Below are 27,920 nucleotides of genomic sequence, written 5' to 3' on the forward strand. Positions count from 1 at the left end.
CAAGTACCTGGGAAGTGCCCGAGAAAGTGCCCGCCAAGTCCCCACCAAGTGCCCGGGAAGTACCCGCCAAGTGCCCCGGAAGTCCCCGCCTAGTACAACACAGTCGGGTACTTCCCGGGTACTTGGCGGGCACTTGGCGGGTACTTTCCGGGCACTTGGCGGGTACTTCCCGTGCTCTTCCCGGGTACTTGGCGTTTACTTCCCGGGCACTTGGCGGGTACTTCCTCGGGAACTTCCCGGGCACTTGGCGGGTACTTCCTCGGGTACTTCCCGGGTACTTGGCGGGTACTTTCCGGGCACTTGGCGGGTACTTCCCGGGCACTTCCTCGGGTACTTCCCGGGCACTTCCCGGGTACTTCCCGGGCACTTGGCGGGTACTTCCCGGGCACTTCCCGGGTACTTCCCGGGCACTTGGCGGGTACTTAACGGGCACTTCCCGGGTTCTTCCCGGGCACTTGGCGGGCACTTGGCGGGTACTTCCCGGGCACTTGGCGGGTACTTCACGGGCACTTTCCGGGTACTTGGCGGGTACTTCCGATCACTTGGCGGATACTTCCTGGGCACTTCCCGGGTACTTCCCGGGCACTTTCTCAGGTACTTCCCGGGTACTTCACGGGCACTTGGCGGGTACTTCCCGGGTACTTCACGGGCACTTGGCGGGTACTTCCCGGGCACTTCCTCGGGTACTTCCCGGGCACTTGGCGGGTACTTCCCGGGTACTTGGCGGGGACTTGGCGGGCACTTCGTCGGGAACTTGCCGGGTACTTCCTGGGTACTTGATTATTGCAATTTATGAATGGACTCGTTCTAAATCGTGTACAGACGACATACCCGGGAACGTAAGCAAGACATACTTAACAACAATATTTTTGACAAAGAGCTCGACTATTTTTGCAAAAACACTATCGTGTAGAGTGGACAAATCCCTACTGATATGGTATTTTACTTTCATTCGAGGTAACATTACTTAAGTATAAAATTTAAAGATGTTTTTGTCCAACATGAGAGTGAGAAAGACAGTAAGCGCGTGATGGATAAGCAACTGACAACATAAGGAGCAGACAATATTTACCTTAAGGTTAAAATTTTTACATTCAACCTTCAAGTTACCAGCAGTAGCTGACGCTCTTGCGTGCGCACATGGATATAGTTCTCACTGCTTACCGACTAAGCTCCAACAACAATGTGGCAACGTCGCGAGTTTATGCGGGCGCGCTATAGCTTTCCAACCCCATTTAGGGGTAGTTTGGAACGTATTTTCAATCGGCTCCCATTTAAAAGCTATTTGCCCTAAAAAATTAATTCCAACGGGGTTCGCGTCAAAAAAAATTGCTCTACACGCGGTTCTCGGGAAATGCCACCGTTACATATCATGCTGTATAATTAATGAACAAAGCGGCCAGTAAGCACGTCGGGCTGTGTGGTATTGGCGCTTGTGTTATTTTATTTATTCAATTAATAAACAAAGCGGCCAGTAAGCGCATCGGGTTGTGTGGTGATTGGCGCTTGTGTTATTTCATTTATTTAATTAATAAACAAAGCGGCGAGTAAGTGCCGCGGGTTGTGTGGGGATTGGCGCTTGTGTTATTTTATTTATTATATTAATAAACTAAGCGGCCAGTAAGTGCCGCGGGTTGTGTGGTGATTGGCGCTTGTGTTATTTTATTTATTCAATTAAAAAACAAAGTGGCCAGTAAGATCCCCGGGTTGTGTGGTGATCGGCGCTTGTGTTATTTCATTTATTATATTAATAAACAAAGTGGCCAGTAAGCGCCTTGGGTTGTGTGGTGATTGGCGCTTGTGTTATTTTATTTATTCAATTAAAAAACAAAGTGGCCAGTAAGATCCCCGGGTTGTGTGGGGATTGGCGCTTGTTTTATTTTATTTATTCAATTAATAAACAAAGTGGCCAGTAAGTGCCCCGGGTTGTGTGGGGATCGGCACTTGTGTTATTTTATTTATTCAATTAATAAACAAAGCGGCCAGCAAGCGCCCCAGGTTGTGTGGATATTGGCGCCTGTGTTATTTTATTTATTATATTAAGAAACAAAGCGGCCAGTAAGTGCCCCGAGTTGTGTGGGGATTGGTGCTTGTGTTATTTTATTTATTTAATTAATAAACAAAGTGGCCAGTAAGTGCCCAGGTTGTGTGGTAATTGGCGCTCGTGTTATTTTATTCATCATTTTAATTATTAAAGCGGCCAGTAAGCCCCCTGGGGTTGTGTGGGGATTGGCGCTTGTGTTATTTTATTTATTATTGTAATTATCAAAGCGTCCAGTAAGCGCCCTGGGTTGTGCGGGTATTGGCGCTTGTGTTATTTTATTTATTATATTTATAAACTAAGCGGCCAGTAAGCGCCGCGGGTTGTGTGGGAATTGGCGCTTGTGTTATTTTATTTATTATAATAATGAACTAAGCGGCCAGTGAGCGCCCCGGGTTTTGTGGTGATTGGCGCTTGTGTTATTTTATTTATTCAATTAAAAAACAAAGTGGCCAGTAGGCGCCCCGGGTTGTGTGGTGATTGGCGCTTGTGTCATTTTATTTATTATATTAATAAACTAAGCGGCCAGTAAGCGCCCCGGGTTGTGTGGTGATTGGCACTTGTGTTATTTTATTTATTATTTTTAAAAACAAAGCGGCCAGTAAGCGCTGTGGGTCGTGTGGTGATTGGCGCTTGTGTTATTTTATTTATTTAATTAATAAACAAAGCGGCCAGTAATTGCCGCGGGTTGTGTGGGGATTGGCGCTTGTGTTATTTTATTTATTATATTAATAAACTAATTGGCCAGTAAGCGCCGCGGGTTGTGTTGGGATTGGCGCTTGTGTTATTTTATTTATTATATTATAAACAAAGCGGCCAGTAAGCGCCCCGTGTTGTGTGGTGATTGGCGCTTGTGTTATTTTATTTATTATATTTAAAAACAAAGTGGCTAGTAAGCGCCGCGGGTTGTGTGGGGATTGGCGCTTGTGTTATTTTATTTATTTAATTAATAAACAAAGCGGCCAGTAAGCATCCCGGGTTGTGTAGTGATTGGCACTTGTGTTATTTCATTTATTATTTTAATAAACTAAGCGGCTAGTAAGCGCCCCGGGTTGTGTGGGGATTGGCGCTTGTGTTATTTTATTTATTCAAATTATAAACAAAGCGGCCAGCAAGCGCCCTAGGTTGTGTGGATATTGGCGCCTGTGTTATTTTATTTATTATATTAAGAAACAAAGCGGCCAGTAAGTGCCCCGAGTTGTGTGGGGATTGGTGCTTGTGTTATTTTATTTATTTAATTAATAAACAAAGTGGCCAGTAAGTGCCCGGGTTGTGTGGTAATTGGCGCTCGTGTTATTTTATTCATCATTTTAATTATTAAAGCGGCCAGTAAGCCCCCTGGGGTTGTGTGGGGATTGGCGCTTGTGTTATTTTATTTATTATTGTAATTATCAAAGCGTCCAGTAAGCGCCCTGGGTTGTGCAAGTATTGGCGCTTGTGTTATTTTATTTATTATATTTATAAACTAAGCGGCCAGTAAGCGCCGCGGGTTGTGTGGGAACTGCGCTTGTGTTATTTTATTTATTATAATAATGAACTAAGCGGCCAGTGAGCGCCCCGGGTTTTGTGGTGATTGGCGCTTGTGTTATTTTATTTATTCAATTAAAAAACAAAGTGGCCAGTAGGCGCCCCGGGTTGTGTGGTGATTGGCGCTTGTGTCATTTTATTTATTTAATTAATAAACAAAGCGGCCAGTAAGCGCCCCGGGTTGTGTGGGGATTGGCGCATGTGTTATTTTATTTATTCAATCAATAAAAAAAGCGGCCAGTAAGCGCCCCGGGTTGTGTGGTGATTGGTGCTCTTGTTATTTTATTTATTCAATCAATAAACAAAGCGGCCAGTAAGCGCTGCGGGTTGTGTGGGGATTGGCGCTTGTGTTATTTTATTTATTATATTAATAAACTAAGCGGCCAGTAAGCGCCCCGGGTTGTGTGGTGATCGGCGCTTGTGTTATTGCATTTATTATATTAATAAACAAAGTGGCCAGTAAGCCCCCTGGGGTTGTGTGGGGATTGGCGCTTGTGTTATTTTATTCATCATTGTAATTATCAAAGCGTCCAGTAAGCGCCCCGGGTTGTGTGGGTATTGGCGCTTGTGTTATTTTATTTCTTTTATTAATAAACTAAGCGGCCAGTAAGCGCCCCGGGTTGTGTGGTGATCGGCGCTTGTGTTATTTCATTTATTATATTAATAAACAAAGTGGCCAGTAAGCGCCTTGGGTTGTGTGGTGATTGGCGCTTGTGTTATTTTATTTATTCAATTAAAAAACAAAGTGGCCAGTAAGATCCCCGGGTTGTGTGGGGATTGGCGCTTGTTTTATTTTATTTATTCAATTAATAAACAAAGTGGCCAGTAAGTGCCCCGGGTTGTGTGGGGATCGGCACTTGTGTTATTTTATTTATTCAATTAATAAACAAAGCGGCCAGCAAGCGCCCCAGGTTGTGTGGATATTGGTGCCTGTGTTATTTTATTTATTATATTAAGAAACAAAGCGGCCAGTAAGTGCCCCGAGTTGTGTGGGGATTGGTGCTTGTGTTATTTTATTTATTTAATTAATAAACAAAGTGGCCAGTAAGTGCCCGGGTTGTGTGGTAATTGGCGCTCGTGTTATTTTATTCATCATTTTAATTATTAAAGCGGCCAGTAAGCCCCTTGGGGTTGTGTGGGGATTGGCGCTTGTGTTATTTTATTTATTATTGTAATTATCAAAGCGTCCAGTAAGCGCCCTGGGTTGTGCGGGTATTGGCGCTTGTGTTATTTTATTTATTATATTTATAAACTAAGCGGCCAGTAAGCGCCGCGGGTTGTGTGGGAATTGGCGCTTGTGTTATTTTATTTATTATATTAATGAACTAAGCGGCCAGTGAGCGCCCCGGGTTTTGTGGTGATTGGCGCTTGTGTTATTTTATTTATTCAATTAAAAAATAAAGTGGCCAGTAGGCGCCCCGGGTTGTGTGGTGATTGGCGCTTGTGTCATTTTATTTATTTAATTAATTAACAAAGCGGCCAGTAAGCGACCCGGGTTGTGTGGGGATTGGCGCATGTGTTATTTTATTTATTCAATCAATAAAAAAAGCGGCCAGTAAGCGCCCCGGGTTGTGTGGTGATTGGTGCTCTTGTTATTTTATTTATTCAATCAATAAACAAAGCGGCCAGTAAGCGCCGCGGGTTGTGTGGGGATTGGCGCTTGTGTTATTTTATTTATTATATTAGTAAACTAAGCGGCCAGTAAGCGCCCCGGGTTGTGTGGTGATCGGCGCTTGTGTTATTGCATTTATTATATTAATAAACAAAGTGGCCAGTAAGCCCCCTGGGGTTGTGTGGGGATTGGCGCTTGTGTTATTTTATTCATCATTGTAATTATCAAAGCGTCCAGTAAGCGCCCCGGGTTGTGTGGGTATTGGTGCTTGTGTTATTTTATTTTTTATATTAATAAACTAAGCGGCCAGTAAGCGCCCCGGGTTGTGTGGTGATCGGCGCTTGTGTTATTTCATTTATTATATTAATAAACAAAGTGGCCAGTAAGCGCCCTGGGTTGTGTGGTGATTGGCGCTTGTGTTATTTTATTTATTCAATTAAAAAACAAAGTGGCCAGTAAGATCCCCGGGTTGTGTGGGGATTGGCGCTTGTGTTATTTTATTTATTCAATTAATAAACAAAGTGGCCAGTAAGTGCCCCGGGTTGTGTGGGGATCGGCACTTGTGTTATTTTATTTATTCAATTAATAAACAAAGCGGCCAGTAAGCGCTTCGGGTTGTGTGGTGATTGGCGCTTGTGTTGTTTCATTTATTATATTTAAAACAAAGTGGCCAGTAAGCGCCGCGGGTTGTGTGGGGATTGGCGCTCGTGTTATTTTATTTCTTATATTAATAAACTAAGCGGCCAGTAAGCGCCCCGGGTTGTGTGGGGATTGGCGCTTGTGTTATTTTATTTATCCAATTAATAAACAAAGCGGCCAGTTAGCGCCTTGGGTTGTGTGGGGATTGGCGCATGTGTTATTTTATTAATTCAATTAATAAACAAAGCGGCCAGTAAGCGCCCCGGGTTTTGCGGGGATTGGCGCTTGCGTTATTGTTCAATGTATTTTATCAATTAATAATGCTTGTGATACTGCTTTTAAGCGCGTTTGGTTATTGGGTTAAATAGTTAAGGATTAATTTATCAAGTTATGGTGTATGAAATGTTGTCGAGTTATCTGGGGTTTTGCGTCTTGCTCCATATAGCCAATTTGAATTTTCCGCAAGTTTGCCAGTCACATTTGAGAGCTCTGGCCGGAAGTCGAGAGCCGAGGCAGCTAGAATACAAAACATATATAGCTATACCCGTGTATACGCACATATTCCATCTCCCTTTACTAGTTACCTATCGTACGCACAATTTGGTCTTCTCCGCTGCTGAAACGTGCGTATAGTTTGGCTGATTTGCCGCGACGGGGCGCTCAAAACAGTGGAAAATAAGCTACACACTCTCTACCATAGTCGCTGGCAATCTCCCTACTAATCTCTGATTATACCGGCGTCACCGAGGAATAGCTGCTTGTGCTATTTATAAATAATTTATTATTTAATAGTGTGGCCAGTAAGCGTCCTGGATCATTGGGTATTAGCTGCTTGTGTTATTAATTAATAATTTGTTATGTAATATAGTAGTCCGTAAGCGTCATGGGTCATCATGGGATCGATGCTTGTAATATTAACTAATTACTCATTATTTAATAGAACGGCCATCAAGCGCTCTGGGTCATTGGCGGATAGGTGATTGTGCTATTAATGAATAATCTATTATTTAATAGTGTGCCAAGTAAGCGCCTCAGGTCATTAGGGGATACGTGCTTCTGTTATTATTTATTATTTAATAGTACCTAACAAGCGCTGTGTATCGTTAGGGGTAGATGCTTGTACTATTAAAAAATAATGTATTATTTAATAGAGTGGCCAGTAAGCGCCTCGGGTCGTTGGGTATTAGCCGCTTGTGTTATTAATTGATGATTCATTATTTAATAGAGTGGCCCGTAAGCGTCCTGTATCATTAGTACGGCGGCCAGGTAGGTATCCGTAGCTCCTCTAATGTCTACGGCTGCACTAAAGTTTTTTCTACGTATTTTCACTTCCTGAATATAATTCTGTTGGGTGCCAGCCTGAAAAAGTCCAGAGTCGATTGTTATTAAGAATCTACATAAACAAATTAAAAATTTTTACGTGTTTGACCGCGAAAAAATTTCTTCAGGTCAATTGGTCCATTTTAAACGAAAAATATATCCTGCAATTTTTTAGTTAAATGCTTAGATTTTACATAAGAAAATGAAAAAGGTAGAAAAACCACTAAATTTAATGAACTCTCCGTACAAGTTACTCATTTGGCGAAAATCTCGGGATATAACTTATGGTTCTTCAATTTTTATGCAATAATCAGCGCGTTTTGATCCACTAAACCAGTTTGAATAGGGTACAAGATCGAAACAGAGCTAGGGAAATTGTTGTTAAAAACTTAGATGAACAAATAAAAAGTTTTTACGTTTTCAACCTAAAAAAATTTGTTTAGGTTAATTGCTAGATTTTTAACAAAAAGTACCTATTGCAATTCTTTCGTGAAATTGTTGGGTTTCGTAGAAAAAAAAAAGTTGGACCGAAAGAAAATTTTTAGTTCATATTTCTTCACGTGTGTTTCTCCTTGGGTTTTGTAATTATTTTGCTATTAAAATTTTTGAGTTATTTTCACTATCTATAAGCAAATTTTTTAATTATTAGTCAAGGTAAATTTCGATTAAATCTTTATGAATACAGTTTATAAAACGCTTAATGATCTGTTACACTTTAAAATAATAAATTCATGTCGTATATAAATATGTGAACCTATTCATATAACGTACGTACAGTGTACAATAGTGTACAAAAGATTTCTTGAAATTTCTAGGTAGAATATTTGCATTTTAAGAAAACAAAGTAAAGTATAGAAAACTCATTCAACTTTTAAACTACTTAATTTTTAATCATTGTATTGCACGTCTCCATACTAACATTCAGTCAATGTTCCCGTCTCTTAGTCTTTTAACTCTTTAACTGGGCTCTAGACAGTGAAAGTTTATAAACTTTTCAGGTAAATTGATATCAATATTTGAGTTACTTTGAAGAAAAAATTTGCATTGGGATTTTTCTGAAACACTTTATACTTTAAAATTGTAACATATTTAAATATTTATAAAAAATAACTATTAACTATAATATATTGGCATCTATATTAAAACTCGCGTCTTTTTCAAAAATTCACACTTCGCAACCAGAGGATCTTTTTTTTAAGCAAGTTTTGACTTGTTTATTGCACAGCAGTCAGTAAGCACTAGATGCATTTTCGTTTAGTCTCGTGATAAGTTGCGAAGTGATATGTCATATCAAGTTGAGGTATTGTTTTTAATTTGCAGTAATGAGTAATACATTTGTTATAAATTTGTGTATAATTTGTCAAAATTCATACAACGCATCAAATTGAGCAGTACAGAAAATGGCAGAAGTAAAATTAAAAATTGTACTGACACACGTCGTGATGAGATGATGTTTACTTGCGATTGCATTTACTTTCAGCTGATGGTAAGTAAAATTATTCGTGAGTTATTAAAAGAACAATTAGTTGACACGCTAAAAAAAAGTCTGTGTAATAGGGGCGCATTAAAATATTTCTTGGTTAATCGTACAAAAAAAAAATCGCAAATACTACTGAAAAGCAGCTTACAAGGTACTGTATCGTTTTTTTGCTGGAAAAATGTGCCATCTGTGATACATTCTGAAAACGGCTGTATATTGAGTGAAAAAATAAGTAATGAGCAGATTTTTTGTTACTAGGATGCACTCGAAATATCTACTTTTTCCAATCCCGTCATTATTCTTCTTTAAAGCCCAAATGCAGCTATTGTCCTGTACCTTCAAGATGTACCTTTTTCCGTTTCGCCGAGAGCACCTTTTCTAGCGCTGAAAGAGTACAGTATATCGTTTTGAAAGTAAGATAGTACTTTTTACTTCCCTTTCGACTGCATCAACTTAGCGTAGTAATATTAGAATAGGGGATTATACTTTGTATATTTCTGGAAGCTTGCACTTGCAAGAAGATTTCGAGTATTTTAAGCGAATTTGTTAAAATTGCAAAGGTGTTGTATTTTTATCGCTCAGTTGAAAATACATAAATATGAAAATAAATGAATGTAATTTATGCTCATTAGATGGACATTTATTTATGAAGGTTCATTGTACACTAACACTCTATTATTGGTCATCTTGTTGAGTTTTTACTCTCATTTATTGCATTTTTTAATATGAGTTTGCAAATACGTATCCATCTATAGTAAGTACTCATGTCACAACACTTATTGCCACTTACAACAGGGGTTAATTACTTGAGATCATTTGTAAATTATCTATCTTACTTTAAACTTTAATTACTTACTTAAATTTTGCCAAACAAGAGTACCATAAATAATTTTTTTTAGATATCTTTTTCTACCATGTAACCAACGATTGTAACAAAAAGTACACTCACAAAGATCGTGTACCAAGTGCAGATTCTGCAAATTTTGACCAAAATAAAGATCATAATCTTCATGTCGACGAAGAGGACACTGAATCATACATTACATCGACGTAATTATAGTACGTCAGTCGAAAACATTAAGAATGTCATCAGATTTATTATTAAATGATAACCAATGTATCATGTGTGGGATGAATTGAATTGAATTGAATTGAATTGAATTATTTATTAAGTACCAAGGACTCAGAGGCCCTATATGGTACATGACAATTTCGTTACATACAGTACAGGTACATTAGAGCAATAGCGTAACTATTATCCGGAACGCAATTAGGTGGTAAATTAAAACGTGAATAAAATAAATAAATAAATAACAATAATACCAACAACCAATGACAACAGATTAGTAAAATCGCATATACAGAACAAGTAGTGTAATATAAAAAGATGTAACAAAAGACTAATAAATAAACAAATAAATAGATAAACAAAAGAACAATAAGATAAAAAAGATAGAACATGTCAAAGCTAAAAAGTGATAAATTGAATTGACAAATTAAAATTAAAATTAAAAGGCGGTTTCGTGTATAAGAAAACGCTCTCGCAGATGTCTCTTAAACTGGGGGCTTCCAGCCTGTCTCCTCAGGTTGACGGGCAAGTCGTTCCATAGCCTTGAGGTGTAGACGATGAAAGAGTGTTTGTAACATTCAGTGCGTGCGTGGGGGACAGTCAGGTCCATTTCAGAGCGTCTCTTCGACCCTGGACCATCCACGGTGACAAATTGTAAGCGCTCCCTCAGGTAGCTTGGTTCCCCGCGACAGAGCACATTAGCAAGCAGACACAGGCATTGGTAGTCGCGATTATCTTCAAAGTCAAGTACACGGAGCTGCCTATATACAGGGGTAATGTGCTCGTAGATCCTGGTACCAGTGACGAAACGCAAGGCAGCATTTTTACATCGGCGCAGTTTGGTCCGAAGCTCCAGCGAGAGGTCCAGGAAAAGGCCAGGGCAGTAATCCAGGTAGGGAAATATTAGGGCCTTGATTAGAGTGAGTCGCACTGCTCGAGGCAGAAAATCGCTACACTTACGCAAGCGCATTAGGGCCGCATAACACCTTCGAACCGTGGCGTTGGTCTGTTGAAGGCCAGATAGCGTGCTGTCAATAGATACTCCCAGAATCTTGAGGACGCTCCCATATTCAATAGTACGAGCGCCAACATGCAGGACTGGCAAGCGATCCAATTGTAGTTTGGTAATGAAATTTCTGGTGGCAATCCAAACGGCCTGCGACTTTTCGGGCTTGATATACAGGCAATTGGAAGCAGCCCACCACGCCAGAGCCTCAAGGTCAAGGTTTGCTTCATTAACAATCCGGGCAGTCTCGTGAAGAGGTCCACTCCTCCAGAGAGTAAAATCATCCGCATACATATGGTAAGAGCAGTGGCGCAGGACCAGCGGTGCGTCATTTATAAATAGGGCGAACAGCAACGGGCTGAGCAGGCACCCCTGCGGTACACCCGCCACCCTGGAGGTCGAGCGGGAACAAGAGCCATCCGAGGAAACGACAGACTGGGATCTATCAGTCAGGAAGCTCCGAATCCATCCAGCAGCCGAAGGAGAAAATCCAAGAGCCGCAAGCTTACACACCAAGAGCTCGATGTTCACGAGATCAAACGCCCTGGCAAAGTCGATGGAGATCATGACGGTGATCTCTTTATTGTCAACAGACCGTCGCACACTGTCCACCATCTGAACAAGCGCAGAGTGAGCATTGTGACCCCTGCGAAATCCCGACTGTAACGGATCGATGAGCCGCTCACGCCCAACAAACTCCTCGATCTGACGCAGAGCAACAAATTCAAGAAGCTTAGACAGCGCGCAAGTAATACTGATGGGCCTCCAGTCATCAAGGTTCCGAGGAGGAAAGCGCTTGGGAATCGGACGAATAGTAGCCCGCTTCCAGCTGGAAGGAAAGATAGCCGACTGCAAAGAAAAATCAAAGGTATGCAGAAGAACAGGCAAGATCGAAGGCATACATCCCCTAATTAAGGAGAGTGGCAGGTTATCCGGGCCTCTGGCGTTCGATCCAATCGACGCCAGAGCATCCAGTACGTCAGTCGGGTTGACGTGGCGAAAATAAAAACCATCACCTACATGTCTAAGAGTCCGCGCCTGCTCGACGCGTGGTGCGGCAATAGCGTCGCCGCCATCGGCGAAATGTGTATTTAAAGATTCGACGTCAACATAAATGCCGTCGGTTGAGCGTTCCTTCACACGCATACCAATCTCATCGATGCAGCGCCAAAGCTTCCTAGCATCGGTGCACCTGGAGAGCCTATCGCGATAATAAGCTGATTTAGCATTACGAATTTTGTTTTTCACCTGATTGCGCAGACGCCTGTAGATCAGCTGGTGCTCCGGTTTACCCGTCCTTCTATACACCGTCCATGATCTGTTGCGTCGAGTAATTAAGGACTTGAGCTCCAAGCAGAACCATGGGGCACGTCGCTTTTTGGCAGTAACGCTTCGAGAGGGATGAGAGAGAGAGAGAGCGCAAAAAAGATATTACGTTACATTTATTGGGTGGAGATAGAGCTAAAAATTTGTTTCGAGCCTCACGATATTTTTTTGATAATGTCTTTTGCGAAACAGCAGTTATAGATAATGTAGAAAAATTTGCATCACAAACTTTCAAGTATCATTCGACGTGTTTGAGAAAGAATGAGTTACGGTATGAAAGAACAAAGGTAGACAGATCACAGAATGCAGAAATCACAGAACTCGGCGAAAATTCGTTAAATATTGATGATTATGTATCAGATGTTGTTAGATCTTCAGAATCAATAATTGTTCTAAGAGAAATATTTTCACTGCAAGATATATTTAATGTTGTTGTTGAGAAATTTGGATCATACATTAAAGTCAAATATAACAAAATAAAAACGTTGTTCATAGGGAACTTTGTTGAGAAAATTTGCTTTATCTTCTCTAAACAAAGAAACAAGCCCCAACTTTTTTAATATTTGCAAAGGCCTACTTTAGAAAGTTTATATAAAAAAAATAAAGTACGGGAGTGTGCAAGAATTTTAAAAGATGCATTACAAGGTATTACATTTGATTTAGAAGAAAAGTTCTGCGATAAAACTGATTTAAAATTTTCTTGGGACACAATACAAATTCCTAAACCGTTTTTAGTGTTTTTCTTCCAACTGTCTGATTGCACAGAAAATGAACTTTCGAGCGATATGAAAGACATACATAACGTAAGCTCCAAAGACATCAAATCGGTAGGAATCAATGCTTTTTTTCAAGCGATGTTTTTTACAAAACATAATTGAAATCAAAAACCCCCTCTTCATACTGTACTTATACTAGCTTATTTATATTGCAAACAATAAGAAGTAAAAATACTATAACTATTCTTAATAGGTTGGGTTATGGTATTTCTTACGATGAGAAGTGCTACGAATACGCACAGGTTTGGCATCCTATGTTATAGAAAAATCAGATAGTCGTATACCTCTACTCAGTAACTTTGATCCGAATGTAAACATAACAGTTACCTTCGATAATTTTGATTATAATGAGTGTACATGTTCTGGTTTGAATTCATCTCATGATACCGTGCTACTGGAATTTCGAGATGATGATTTTACGTGCAATAACAGAAAACCAAATATTTCTGAAATGTCAGTAAACAAGAGAGCACAGTTTTTAGTTAATATCTTAAAATGTCAAGAAGTAATTGAGTATGAAATATGTAACAACAAGACAGTCACTATTCCTGCAGAAAATACAATTCAAAACGACAACATTATCACATGTAGCTCAATAGAAACTGATTTGCACTTAGATGATTTCGTATAGTTTTTATCAAGATTAAAAATAGAAATTAATGAAGAAATTTCTATTGATACTTTTAATAAAAATCAAACAGTGCTATCTTGAAGTGCATTTAATTCCATTATAACAGAGGACACGCGTAATGAAAAAAAAGTCGGTTGCTTACCAGTAATACCTGCTTCAGTGACTCAATACTCAACAGTTTACACTTGTTTACGTAATTTTAATGATTTATTAGCTCAACTTAATCAAAAATTCTTACCAATAACGTGCGACGAAGGCGTATATATATAATAGCCAACATTTTTTTTTCGAAAAAAAAAATGAATTTAAAACTTTTATTTTATACTTAGGTAACTTTAGCATAACAAAAATTTTACTAAGTTGTATTGAACGATATTTGCAAGATAGTGGCATTTATAATATACTCAAAGAAACTGGCTTAGTTGGACCTTCAATTGCAGAACAAATTTTAAGTTATTACAATTATGCCAAATGTGTTAAATTTTACACACATTTATCAGAAGCTTTAAGAAGACTACAATTTCAAGTTTTTTTCACGGACAAACGATTGGAAAAGTATAAACATTTTTTGACAACAATCACATTATTTCAAGAGAGTTTTGACATCGCGAACTTAGATGAACGTTGTCATATAAGTACTAATATGAAAAATTCTTTATCTGGATTACTTGTAGATTTTGAATCCTTTATATCTTCCGGATGTGATCAATCAGAAGTCTTTCGGTATTGGAATAATCAGCTTAATGCACAACTTGATAAGAGCAGACAGAACTGAAAATTGGCACTTACATATAGAATGCAGTAAAAAGTTGCAGCCAATTTTTCACATTACGGATGGGTTCAACTACGCTCGGTGGGGTGCTGTTTATTTTGAAGATATGTTGATGCTGGAAAAATATGCTCCAGAGGTGTTTCAAAAATTCGTTGAGGGACACTTTACTATCTAACAGTCAGACGTTTCATTCAGTTCTGTAGCCACCGACCAGGCTCTTGAACAGAAGATTAAGCGGTCATCTTAGGTACGAGAAGGTGTTACAGGATTTACTACAAAAAAGGAAACTGTGGCTGCATGGGATTTGGCACATCATCAATTATTGTCCACATCTAGTTACCACAAAGAAAAAACTTTCTCTAAGAATGGAGATGACAAAATGCAAGTTCACGGTGAATTTTCTAGTAAAATTACCGAAAGTTTTGAGTCATCCGTTCAAACAATTTTAAATTATCTAAACGATAAAAATTTCAATCCATTCATGCTTGGATCGCATAAATTAAGAAATAGGTTCATAGAGCAGCTCGTACATCAAGAAACAGCATCGCATATTTTAAATATATTTGGAAAAGGCTTAGAGTTATACGAAAATTTTTGCAATAAAAGTACTTAATGCAAAAAGAAATTCGATCAGTGATACGCAGAGAATCGTAGCATTAGCTCATGAGCGAAATTATCCAATTGAAAAATTACTGAAATATGAATTAACTTATTTGAATTACATGTGCAACGAATAGGGATTTCTCAAGAAAAAAAGCGATAAATCTCCTTGATTCGTAAGTTGGAGTCAGTTTTAGAAAGAAGTGAAAAACAATTTTTTAAAACCTTAGAAGATACGTGCTTAATCGTGGATACAATGTTGGTGATCAGAAAAATATCTTGGAAAGGTTTAAATACATTTAAAGATCTTGCTCGACGATTTTTCGATTACATTTAAAAAAAAAGAATCGTTGCAAAGTACAAGAAGAATCGACATTATTTATGATTCTTACTTTGATAAATCAATCAAATCTTTCGAGCGCTTGAGAAGACAAAAATCAGACTGCACATTATTTCATAATATTACTAGTACTAAATTATTATCCAAGCAAAAAGAAAAGTTTTGAGGACTCCCTAATAATAAAACATTACTTAAAATTTGTTTTAAAGTTTACAAGAATTCGAGAATATTTATGTTTCTTCCTCTGATACTGACGTCATTGTTTTAGGTCTATATTTTTTTTAAAACTTTTAAACTAAACAAATTAAAGGTATCACATTCATAACATATTTTTTAGAAATGATAATCTTGGCATTGAAGCATGGTGATACGTTTTATTCAGTTCTGCCAGCAATTTACTATTTTACAGGGGCAGATTAAGTATTCTAGTCAAGTCGGTACAAAAACATCTGCTTTACAAAGCAATTCAGAGAAGTACGGTAAGGGGTAAGTTCCATGTCTATTTGCAAAGTGTATTTTTATATTTCCATATAAATAATGAAAAATCTTCACATATTTTCTATAGATGACTCTGAAACTGTTAGTGACACGATATTAGTTGGCGACCTTGTACATAAGTTTTGGTCGATTGAGGAGCCCATATCTAAACCTACGTTAAGTCCTGAGGAATCTGAATGTGAAGAGCATTTCTCTAACACTCATTCCAGGCAACCTGATGGCCGGTATATGGTCCGTTTGCCCTTCAAAGCTTCGGCAGACGATCTCAAAGCCGCTACTAAGTTCTGGCATCAGGCTGCATTGTATATGCCCAAGTAGCTAGAGCAACGATTCCTCAGAGACCCTGAATTGTAAAAGGCTTATGACGTTTAGGCGTTTTTATTTATTTTTTTTTGTCTGGTTTGTAACAATATTTATAGTAATTCTGGGGCATTACTGCAAATATTAATACCTTATTTTATTGTATTAAAATATGACTAAAAGAAATGATTCATTACTTTCGTATACAATCATACTTTTATTATTCTTTTTCAAAGCTGTCAGAATTTGACGAAAATCTATCCTAAAATTATTCATTTGTTTCCAGAATGTTGGTACAACATAAATCACACAAAAATCTGTTGACTCATTCTGGGATCAGTAAAGCCTCATCCCAAATTATTTATCTACTTTTTTTTTCAATTTTGATTAGATCAACTTATGGTTGATACATTCAAATATTTCTGTACAAAATGCAATTTCCGTAATATTATCATTTTCTTCTGATTGAATATATACAGGAATCTGCAAGCTAAACGATTCACAAGATTTATCTTTCAATTCAAAAATTTGATTTTTGTGTCAAAAGCATGATTATGCTGATCATCCACAAAACCTTCACTAAAAGGGTCTTCAAATATTGGTGTGTGTGTATGTGTGTGTGTGTGTGTGCGTGTGTGCGCGCGCGTGGTCGTGTGTTTATAGTTGTTGATTATACAGTTGTAAGACTCGGTTCGGCTTCTATTATGCTATAATAAACAACACAGAGAAAAGTCGTTATTAAAGTAGTTTTTCAACCAAAACTCACTGACATTAATCAATTTTACAATAGCATCAATTGTTCATAATTATTTATAATAAATGTATGTTTTAGAAATATTGATAGTAGTGTTAAATACATTTCCCGTGAATTTAACCACGACGATTACATGAAACTATAAAGAAATTTCAAAAGGTTATGCAATATTTTTCAAAGGCCATAGGTAGTTTCCTTTATTTACGAATATAATATTTCTATAGCTGTACGAAACAAAATATCAGTTTTCATAAAAATTTTAGTGTATAATTATTTTTTAGTCGAATAAAATATTTTTTTTTTACGCATTTTGCCTATGCTCGTCATGGTAAGTAGTGCAACTATAAAACCTTAGGTATAGTTCTGTTTTGATACCGCTAAGCTTTTTTTAAATTTTAACATTATATTAAAAGTAGTTTTATTGCTTCTTTGATAAAATAAAACATGAAATTAAAAGTATCTTAATACTTGGTGTTACTCTAGTCGATTCTTAAGGTAAGAAATCAATAATTGTTATTCATCAAAAGACAATCGCATTTACATACTCGATTCCGCAAGATTCTGGAGTCTGAAACTCTGAACCACCTTAATCCCATTTCCCTAACCACAAGTATTCACTACGCTATTTAGTAGGCTAAGGAAGTAGGAAAAATAATAAGCTTGCTATTTCTAAAATTTACCGATTTTTGTTCGAAAATAAATGTAAAAAAATTTAACACTCCCGACATGACATATTTGTAAGTACATATTTCTTGTTGAGCTAAATTTTTTTTAATATTACTGTTAAACTGTACATAAAACTTAAGTTTTTGTATATTTATTTATGACTTCATAGTAATACATTGTAACACGGCATTTTGACGCGCCACAGTCTCTCTTAAAAGGTGCGGTTAGCATTAAGGATCTCGTAGGTCGTAGAACATACGTCTCCTCGATGCAGATTACTGTATATGGTATTTACGGAAAAGGCAACGCACCTGCACCACAGGTATGCGCAGAGAAACCACCTCACTTGGCTCTTTCGAACGTCCTACTGCTTCCTCCCTTGTTGCAACGGGTTCGCCATCGATCAGACACATGCATACTAAGCACCCAATGTTAAATCGCTGACGCGACGCTGGCTATAAAATATACGTATCAATAGCACGAACATACGCACGTTATAGCAATGCTCACCATCTGCTGTAAAACCTAAGGCTTTATCTGTTGAGCTGTGGGGCTAAAGGTGGGGGCCTTTTTTAATAGGATGACGCCATAGAGATATGTAGGGAGATTGCCAGTGCCTATGGTAGAGAGTGTGTCGCTTTTTTTCTATTAATTTGAGCGCCTCGTCAAGGCAGACCAGCCGAACTATACGCACGTTTTCAGCAGTGGAGGAAAGGACCAAAATTTTCGTACGACAGGTACCTAGTACAGAAGGAAGAAATATGTACGTATACATGGCTATACATATGTCTTAGTTGCCTCCTGCCTGAGCTCTCGGCTCTCGGCTCTCGCTGCAGCTCTGACATGCATGTATACCTAAATTTGCTCCCGATGTGCGGTGTACCCTCAAGAGAGATTTCGTTTTAAATGTTGGACATTTAGGTATGTTATGATGTCTGGTAATGTATTATTCAGGTATATCAAGCTAGCACTACTAAGTTAAATTTTTCATTTCTAATTAGCACCATAATTTATCGCTAATTTGTTGCCAAATTTGATAATTTGTAGCTCTTGACAGTTTATAATAAATCGACATAGTGCTAGTCGTGGGCTCGATTCTTAGTAAACGCAGAATTTTCCAACAACTGTTTTCATAGGTGTAAGTTCCTATGAAACCCCTGATTTTTCGGGGCGAGTTTTTCCTTGGAATTTTTCTTCAGAGTGATTCCAGATTTTTTTTCTTTCCTCACAGAATCTGATGCTGGGTTTATATCGTGTGTATTTCTTATTAATTTAGTTTATAACGTAAAAAGTAACCAATTTCACAAATAAAGTAACTCTCTTTACTTCAGAACAATGAGACGTAAGAAAAGCACCGAATTACTTAGTATACTTATGTCCCTCACTTAATAGCATCTTTAGTTTACTTCTCAGATAAACACACAAAACTAGTTACTATAAATCGTCTAGTTAAATATTCATAAAAAATATTCAGTAATGGAATTATATGGATGTATCTTATAGATTAAGTTATCAAATTTGCACATTTTTACATGCACTTTTTCGTATGATGTTTTTGATTAATAGTTCAAAACATAAAAGTGGATGATTAAAAGAAGTATCAAATTACAAGCATATTATCCCTTGTAGAAGCTTCCTAAACATTGTGCAACATGTTTCAATGAATAACACTGATACTAGCCAAATAGTTTTTGAAATATTTATTTAATACGTTTAGATATCCGAATTTTAAATCAGTCAATTCCGCATGCACATATACATTTTCTTATGAAATTTTTTTCTTAATCTGTAACGATGCTGATGAACCTGAAATTGGCGGCCAGAGTTAGCGGCCAGCCAGGGGCGAATAGATGGTGTCAAAAGGCCCCGTACCTTAAAACAATGAGGAAAATAAAAACTACCTGCCACTCAGAGCGACTATTAACAATAATTAATAAATATTTTAACTTTATTCAGTGCCAGAATATGGCAAGTAAGAAGGTTATAAACAAATTAACCAAACATAAAAATATCGCTTTACTATGTAAAATCCTTAATAACTTGGCCCAGCATAATCCCAGACCCTTGAAATTAAACACACGTACTTTTCTAGTGTAATACAATTAGCGAACATTATAGCCAACACGAGTGAAAAAATATTTAGAAAAGTTATAAACAAATTAAACAGGCAAAATATCGATTTTTGGAAAAAAATCGGCTACAACTTGGCCGAGCATGATCCCAGACCCTTAAAATTGTACAAACGTACTTTTAAAATGACATTAAATAAGCCAACATTATAGCCAACACAATTAAAAGAATATTTGAAAAGTTATAAACAAATTACACAGACAATACATCGATTTGTAGTAGAAAATCGGCTACAACTTGGCCCAGCATCATACCAAACCCTTAAAATTTGACATACGTACTCTTCTAGTGACATACAATAAGCGAATATATTATAGCCAACACGGTTTAGATATTATTTAAAAAGTTATTAACAAATTAAACAGGCAAAATATCGATTTTTAGTAAAAAATTGGCTACAACTCGCCCAGCATGATCCCAAACCCTTGAAATTGTACACACGTACTTTTTAAATTACATACAATCAGCCAATAATATAGCTAACACGGGTGAAAAAATATTTAAAATGTTATAAACAAATTAAACAGGCAAAATATCGATTTTTAGTGGAAAGTCGGCTACAACTTGGCCCAGCATGATCTCAGACCCTTGACATTGTACACACGTACTCTCAAAATGACATACAATCAGCCAGTATTATAGCCAACACGAGTGAAATATTATTTAAAATGTTATAAACAAATTAAGTAGGCGAAATATCGATTTTTAGTGGAAAGTCGGCTACAACTTGGCCCAGTATGATCTCAGACCCTTGAAATTGAACACACGTACTTTTATAGTGACATACAATTAGCGAATATTATAACCAATACGTGTGAAAAAATATTTAAAATGTTATAAACAAATTAAACAGGCAAAATATCGATTCTTATGTGTACTAAAAGATATACCGACTCAACGTACAAAGTCAGGAAAAACGCGTGGTAACTGTGGAGTTTACGTTTGCTGCTGGGCATTAATTGCAGCAACCTTATCGTACCTAAATTTTATTGAAAAGGACATGGACAAAATAAGAATAGCAATTGCCAATATCTTATATCACAGTCCAGATAAGAAAATAATCCAAGTGCAAATTAAAAAAATTACACATGCATTCTCAGTAACACTGACGAACTTTTACGGATAAAATCAGTAGCAGATAAAATTCCTACTAACTTTTAGCCATCACTAAACTTTGAGTCGACAAAAGTTTTTTTTTTCTGCAATTCTTTATATGCAACCTACTACACGAAATTTAAGAAAAAAATTACAAAATATGTGTCGGCTTCTACGTAAGCGTTACAACAAAATAAAAAAATAGAACAAAAGATTCATAACTAAAATAAAAAAATGGTACTAAGTGCATCAATTAAACAAAAAATTAGAAATAAGAAAACGTCTAATTTCTAATTATGTTTATATTATACAGAAACTATACGAGATTAAAATATCATTAACTGGTAACTATCAGTGCAACTCATGATAAAAAAAATGATAGATCAAAACAGCATGTAAAAAATTTAATTTTAATGAATTATATTTTTTTACTGCCTATATATGTACATTATAAATGAATAAATCAATGTTGACTAACAATTGTTATTACATTTGTTAAATTGTTTATAACTTTCTAAATAACTTTTCACTCGTGTTGGCATTAATAACATCTTAGAATATACTAATAAATGAGAACGTATGTTAAACTTCAACAGTCTTAAATTGAGATAGGCCAAGTGATTGTCAACTTTTTGTCTGAAAATTGATAATTTTTCCTATTTAGATAGTTTATATAATTGAAAATAACTTTTCTCGCCCGTTAGCCTTGATATGTTCTATAAAATAACAATAATTCAGTATATATTTTTAATTTTAAGAGTCTGGATCAAACTGGGCCGAGTTATAGCCAATTTTTTAGGGAAAATCCATATTATACCGACTTACATCGTTTACGACGTTTTAAATGACTTCTCATACGTGTTGTTCACAATATGTGCTAAATATATGATAGAAAAAGAGAACGTGCATTTATTTATGAGTGCTTGAAATAATGCTGGGACAAGTTGAAGCCGATTTTCCACTAAGATCAATATTTTGCCTGTTTAATTTGTTTGTAACTTTTCAAATATTGTTTCACCCGTGTTGGCTATATTATTGGCTGATTGTATGTCATTTAAAAAGTACGTGTGTACAATTTCAAGGGTTTGGGATCATGCTGGGCGAGTTGTAGCCGACTTTTCACCAAAAATCGATATTTTGTCTGTTTAATTTGTTTACAACTTTTCATATATTCTTTCACCCGTGTTGGCTATATTATTGGCTAATTGTATGTCATTTTAAACGTGTGTACAATTTAAAGGGTCTGGGATCATGCTGAGCCAAGTTGTAGCCGATTTTCCACTAAAAATCAATATTTTGCCTGTTTAATTTGTTTATAACTTTTCTAATATTTCTTCACCCGTGTTAGCTGTATTATTGGCTGATTGTATGTCATTTTAAGAGTACGTGTGTACAATTTTAAGGGTCTGGGAACATGCTGGGCCATATTGTAGCCGATTTTCCACTAAAAATCGATATTTTGTCTGTTCAATTTGTTTATAACTTTTCAAATATTTTTTTACTTGTGTTGGCTATAATGTTGGCTGATTATAGGTCATTTTAAAAGTACGTGTGTACTATTTCAAGGGTCTGGGATCATGCTGGGCCAAGTTGTAGCCAAACTTTTACTAAAAATCAATATTTTGCCTGGTCAATTTGTTTGTAACTTTTTAAATATTTTTTTACCCGTGTTGGCTATAATATTTGCTATTTGTATGTTACTAGAAAAGTACATGTGTTCAATTTCAAGCGTCTGGGATTATGCTGGGCCAAGTTATTAACGGTTTCACGTAGTAAAGTGATTTTTTTATGTTTGGTTAATTTGTTTATAACCTTCTTACTTGCCATATTCTGGCATTGAATAAAGTTAAAATATTTATCAAATACCGTTAATAGTCGCTTTCAGCCGTGGCTGGTTTTTATTTTCCTTATTTTATTAAGGTACGGGGCCCCTTGATACCACCTATTTGCCCCTGGCTGGCTGCTAACACTGGCCGCCAATTTCAGGTTCATACGATACTGTACTCTTTTACTATACAATGTTATTTACTGTTTTTCGACTGGTTGATTTATAAAAGCAATCGGGGATCTACTTTCCTGTTTTCTTTTACAAATGTATATGATGATTTTTTATCATTACAATGCATCCATGCCTTATTATCTCTACTGTAAACATATGAAGTGTAGTGGCCTATTACTTGACCAAGCTCATAACTTCGTCTCGTCCTATGAGGTGTGTTAAAATCAACAACTCCAAGAAGTAGTAATTGTTAACCGTTTTTTACGGAATCATGTATTTGTTTATAAAATACACTTAATGGAAACTGCTTCGGGTTATCAGCGCAGTTTCCAATGTCAAATATAACTACATCACCTGTAAAAATATGATAATTATTATTATTTTTTTTCAATGCATCTTTTTAAAATGCTTATTTAAAGTAATGATGTTAGTTTAAATGGTGAACATTTCATTTGTTTGTACATAAATATTTAGATTTCTGTGTCAATGATACAATTTTAATTTATAGCATTCAAAATTTAAATTTTACAATTATTCATTGGGCTGGCTTGTTATTTATTGTCTTTTGAACTTAAAAACAACATTTTACAGCATTTAATGAACGATACAATGCGAATCATCGTAAAATCATTTTAATTTTTCTCAATTTTAATTAATTTAATACATAATTGATAAATAATTAATAAAGGATGCATTATTATAGTAAATTTTAATGATACATAATACACGATATTGCGATTTTTATCTTGTAATGGAATAATTTTTTAAGTGCAATATAAATTTGAAATATAGTAGTTTTCCTACAAGTTTGGGAAGTCTTTGTTTGGAAACCGAGAGGTCTGCGGCCGGAGCCGAAGGCGAGGTCCGTAACGAGGTTCGTAAAGGAGACTTTTCGAACGAGTATCGGAAAACTGCTTTTTTGCCCGAGGAAGTACTAGCCTCTTAAAACCACCCGAGGGCAAAAAAATTATTTTCAGCCTTCTGTAAAAATATATATAAGTATATATATTGTTTGTAAAATAATTAAATGGTCTTTTGCACAAAAAAACGATTGAAATAAAGTTTATTTGGAATTAAAATTATCTTTTTATTTATATTACATACTCCTTGACACAGCAGCTCATTTCATTGTCCTTTCTATAATAACATTTCTAAATTTAGAATCATTAACCTTTTAAATTACAATTTAAATGGTTTCAATGGTACATGTTACTCCAACCAATCTACTGAGCTTTTAATAATTGGATTTCCAAAAAAAACCTTAAATTTATAATAAACCTTATATTTACAATAAATATAAAACTTATAATAAATTTATAATAAAAGAAAACACTGAAACTAGTTCTAACTAACTCATGTTCAACGCATTTTGGTGATTGGCAAAAACAACAGTAGCTATCCTTAAAATTGCATGCTTCTCTAAGAAAATGGATATGTATCAAGTGCAGTAGCCGGTCGTCATTTATTAAAATTTCTGTTGCTTGATTTGTGTGTGAAGACATCTTTTACATCTTTGTTTTTTCATAAAACTGTTATGATTTTAAAATAATTTTCTGGTGAACCATGCTACTTTTGTAATCGTATTGATCAGAAATGTTTTTGGGAGGCTTTCTGATTTAATCATTGCACACATTTCAGATAAAAGTGATACTCTTAGTGTGTACGTGTGTGCTCTTAATCCCTTTTTTTACGGTATCAATAAGCATTTTAAACAATGTTTCATCCCACATTTTTACCTAAATTAATTATTTTGTCACTGTTATTATTAATGGTTATGTAAAAGTTTTGATAATCTAATCCTCCACTTAAGTCAACTGATTTTGTAAATGTATGGGGAATTAAACAAGTTTCATGCCTTTGTCAAATGATATAGGATCACTGTCACTTTTTTCGATGGTATTGTACATATTGTTTATTCTTAAAGTTTTGTAATTCATGGTAAATATAAACAAGTAATTTTTTTAATAACTACAACACTTAATTATGGCTTGATTATGAAAATAGCTATTTTTTTTAACTACAGAACAAAAAATTCATCAACTTTGATTTGATAAAACAGGTCGTATTTATCGGCAAACATGCATGTGTTTTATAATCTTATTTAAATTTGAGCATTTTTATATTTAATACAATCTGTTATATAAAATTAAAGCTAGTAAACTATAACTATGTAGTAGGTGACCGTAACTAATCTTCATTGTAAAAAATAAGTTAGTAATTGACTAAGTTTTAATTATAATTCGTCCAATTTTTCTTACACTTGATACATTAATGGATAAATTTGAAAAAAAAAAAAAAAACATGTAATGTGATTTACTACCTCTAACAACTTATTTTAAGTAGCAGTTGTATGTTATGAAAATATTTTCATTTGTAAAGTGGCACGAAAAGTAATTTCAGTATGAAAAACTGTCTTTGAAATAATCATGCCTTTATCTGTGTTTAGCAATGAACTTAATTTAAGAATTTCTCAATGTATAAGTTATATTATAAATTTTTCATTTTACTTTTGTTTTATTTAAAACGATTGGTATATTAGTCAAGTTAAACTTAGTTTTTCTTGCAGCCATGGAAAATTAGTTACAGCGACTAACATTAAACAAAAGACAGAATCTACTGGACAAGTGTTTCTCAGAGTTGTGAGTTTTCCACTTACTTTCAAAGGTGCTAATTGTACATTATTTCCATTTTTTAATATGGGAAACGTTTTGTTTTCATTCCACTGCAAGGAATCATTAATATCATCAGGTCTTTCACCGATATATTTTTCTGGACGTTTACCATTTTTATTCAGGCAATATTTCGTTTGGTTCTCTGGAGTATCTTGAATTATTTGAAAAGACATTTGAGAAGAGCACCCGATACTATCACGCTGCATTTCTGTACCTGTAAAGAGGGAAAAAGAAAGGGGGGGAGGCTACCGAAGCTGCGGACGTTATGCGTCTCATCCATCTCCTTGTCGTTCCCCGTCTTCTGGATTTCTGCACCTGTAATAAAGAAGGGGGATCTGCGCGGGATTTCTCTCTTTCTAAAGAAAGAGATAATAAAGGGGACACCATCACCTTTAGTTTTAAGGAAATTATTTAATCAAACTCTTTGCCCTGTGGTACAAATTAACTCCTCAACAGCGCTACAGCGGTTCCGCCTTGCTGCGCAAACCGCGAGCGCACGTTCGGGGTCCTGCAATCAGGAGGGGCCGCTGCCCTAATGCGCTCCTGGCCACGCCACACACACGCACACTCTCGCACACATCCTCACCTGCACCCTCTCACCGTCTCTCGGTCCTGTCCCCTCCCTGCCTTGCTGTCCACACAATCTTACTTTCTTCTTCTTCCTGCTGCTCTTTCCTACTCGTCCTGTTGGGTTTTCTTCGCACTCTCTCTCTCTCTCGCTCTCTCTGTCTCCCGGTAACCTTACCCTTGCCCTCTTCTGTCCCTGGTCCCAGTCCTCTTTCACTCTCTTTTTTCCTCTCGACTGTGCTCTCTCACCTCACATACTCTGGACGGAAACGCGCGAACCCCTTCAGTTCACTCTGGCGACGTCTCGCTGGTGCTTGAGCTGCCTGGTAGTCTTCGGGCTGTGGCTAGTCCTCCGGGTCTCTCTCTTTTCCTCTCATCCGGATCCTCGCTTTTTTTCTCTCTCTCTCTCTCTCCTGGGAAGGCTGGTGTCCTGGGGCGTGGGCACAGCAGCGACGTCTGTATCCCGACCTCTCTCCTTTTCTTCTCGTGACCTCTGATTCGCACACCGAAAGGAAAGAAGAGTGGCGACGCACACGATCTCCTTCTCTTTCCCAAAACGATTCAGTCACACACTTTCTCTTTCTCGCTCAAGAACACAAAAAAAAACTTCGCTAGCACTCTCCGCTCACGATGGCTCCTTACTCGAGACTGCGTCAGTACATCTCGGCCCCTTTTTCTCTCTCTCTCTCTCTCTCTCTCTCTCTCTTGCCATCCCTGATCACGCTCACTAACGACTTAAGTCCTGACTCGTTGGACGACATCACGGAGCGCTTTTCGGCGGCGGTACTTGGAGCGTTCAAAGTCTTGCACCAATTAGGAAGATCACCCTCTCGTCGCGAAGAAAGCCATGGATTACTCCGCAAATAAGATCCATGATGTTGGCAAGAGATCGCGCATACCGTGACGCCCGGCGCTCGGGGCTGCCGTCTGAGATACAGATTTATCGCCGTCTCCGCAGCGGGGTCTCAAACACCCTCTCCACAGCCAAAAACTCTTACTTCGCCCATCTCATCAACTCATCTTCAAATCCGAAAGAGAAATGGTCCACCCTTCGTAAACTCAATTTCACTAGCCCTACCCTACCAACGCCTACCCAGTTTTTTTCCCCAGACACACTCATCTCCACATACACCTCGGCAACAGCTTCAACAACACCGCTCACCCAAAATGATTTACATGATCTTCTTGCTGACGCCCCGTCATCAGAATCCGTTACACCCCCTTTCAGTTTCAAGCCCACATCGTCAGAGGAAGTTCATCAATCAATCATCTCATCGTCGTCAAAGGCAGTGGGTCATGATGGTCTGTCTAATAAAATGCTACGTCTCTCCCTCATAGTCATTCTACCATTCCTTACCCTTTTATTCAATAGTCTCATTCAGCTCTCGCATTTTCCCTCTTTGTGGAAGAGGGCCCTACTCCTCCCTCTGGCTAAGACGCGTCAACTTATCTCACCCTCCGACACCCGCCCCATAGCTTCCCTCTGTGAAATCTCCAAGGCCTTCGAACGCATCTTATTTCGACAGCTTTCTGACCATATCTCGGACACTAATGCATGAAACCCTCGTCAGTCTGGCTTCAGGAGGGGATATAACACTCAGTCCGCCCTCCTTGGCGTGACTGAAGATATAAGAGAGGCGATAAATCGTCAGGAGATCACGATTTTGGTCTTACTTGATTTTTCTAAAGCCTTCGATACAGTTCCCCACCTGAAGCTGTTAAATAAACTTAAAAGTTACAACCTCTTCAGCAGCGCCTTAGCTTTAATCCATAGTTACCTCCTTAACCGTCACCAGGCCATTGGGGGAGGGGATGGGGACGCTGTCTCTATCTGGTGCTCCGCTCCTGCGGGCGTGCCCCAGGGCAGTATCCTTGGCCCTCTCCTCTTTTCACTGTACATAAACGACCTCCCGGCCTCCCTTTCACACACAAACCACATGATCTATGCCGATGACACCCAACTTTACCTCCACTGTTCATTCGCCTCCATAAATCAGGGCATTGCTCGCCTAAATCGCGACCTTAAATCGGTGGCATCTTGGGCCCACCAAAACGGCCTTCGACTTAACCCACAAAAGTCTAGGGCCATGATACTGGGCA

At 37.3% G+C, this 27,920-nt stretch overlaps 1 protein-coding gene across 1 annotated transcript in view; it reads left to right on the forward strand.

The window, feature by feature from the left end:
- Positions 1–27,920, forward strand: part of Rheb (Ras homolog enriched in brain) — a 293,382-nt gene that overhangs the window by 225,195 nt on the left and 40,267 nt on the right. The window lies entirely within an intron of this gene.

Source organism: Copidosoma floridanum, unplaced genomic scaffold (genome assembly GCF_036245765.1).
Source record: "Copidosoma floridanum isolate Cflo_tuat_1 unplaced genomic scaffold, Cflo_Japanese_pri ptg000020l, whole genome shotgun sequence".
NCBI lineage: Eukaryota > Metazoa > Arthropoda > Insecta > Hymenoptera > Encyrtidae > Copidosoma > Copidosoma floridanum.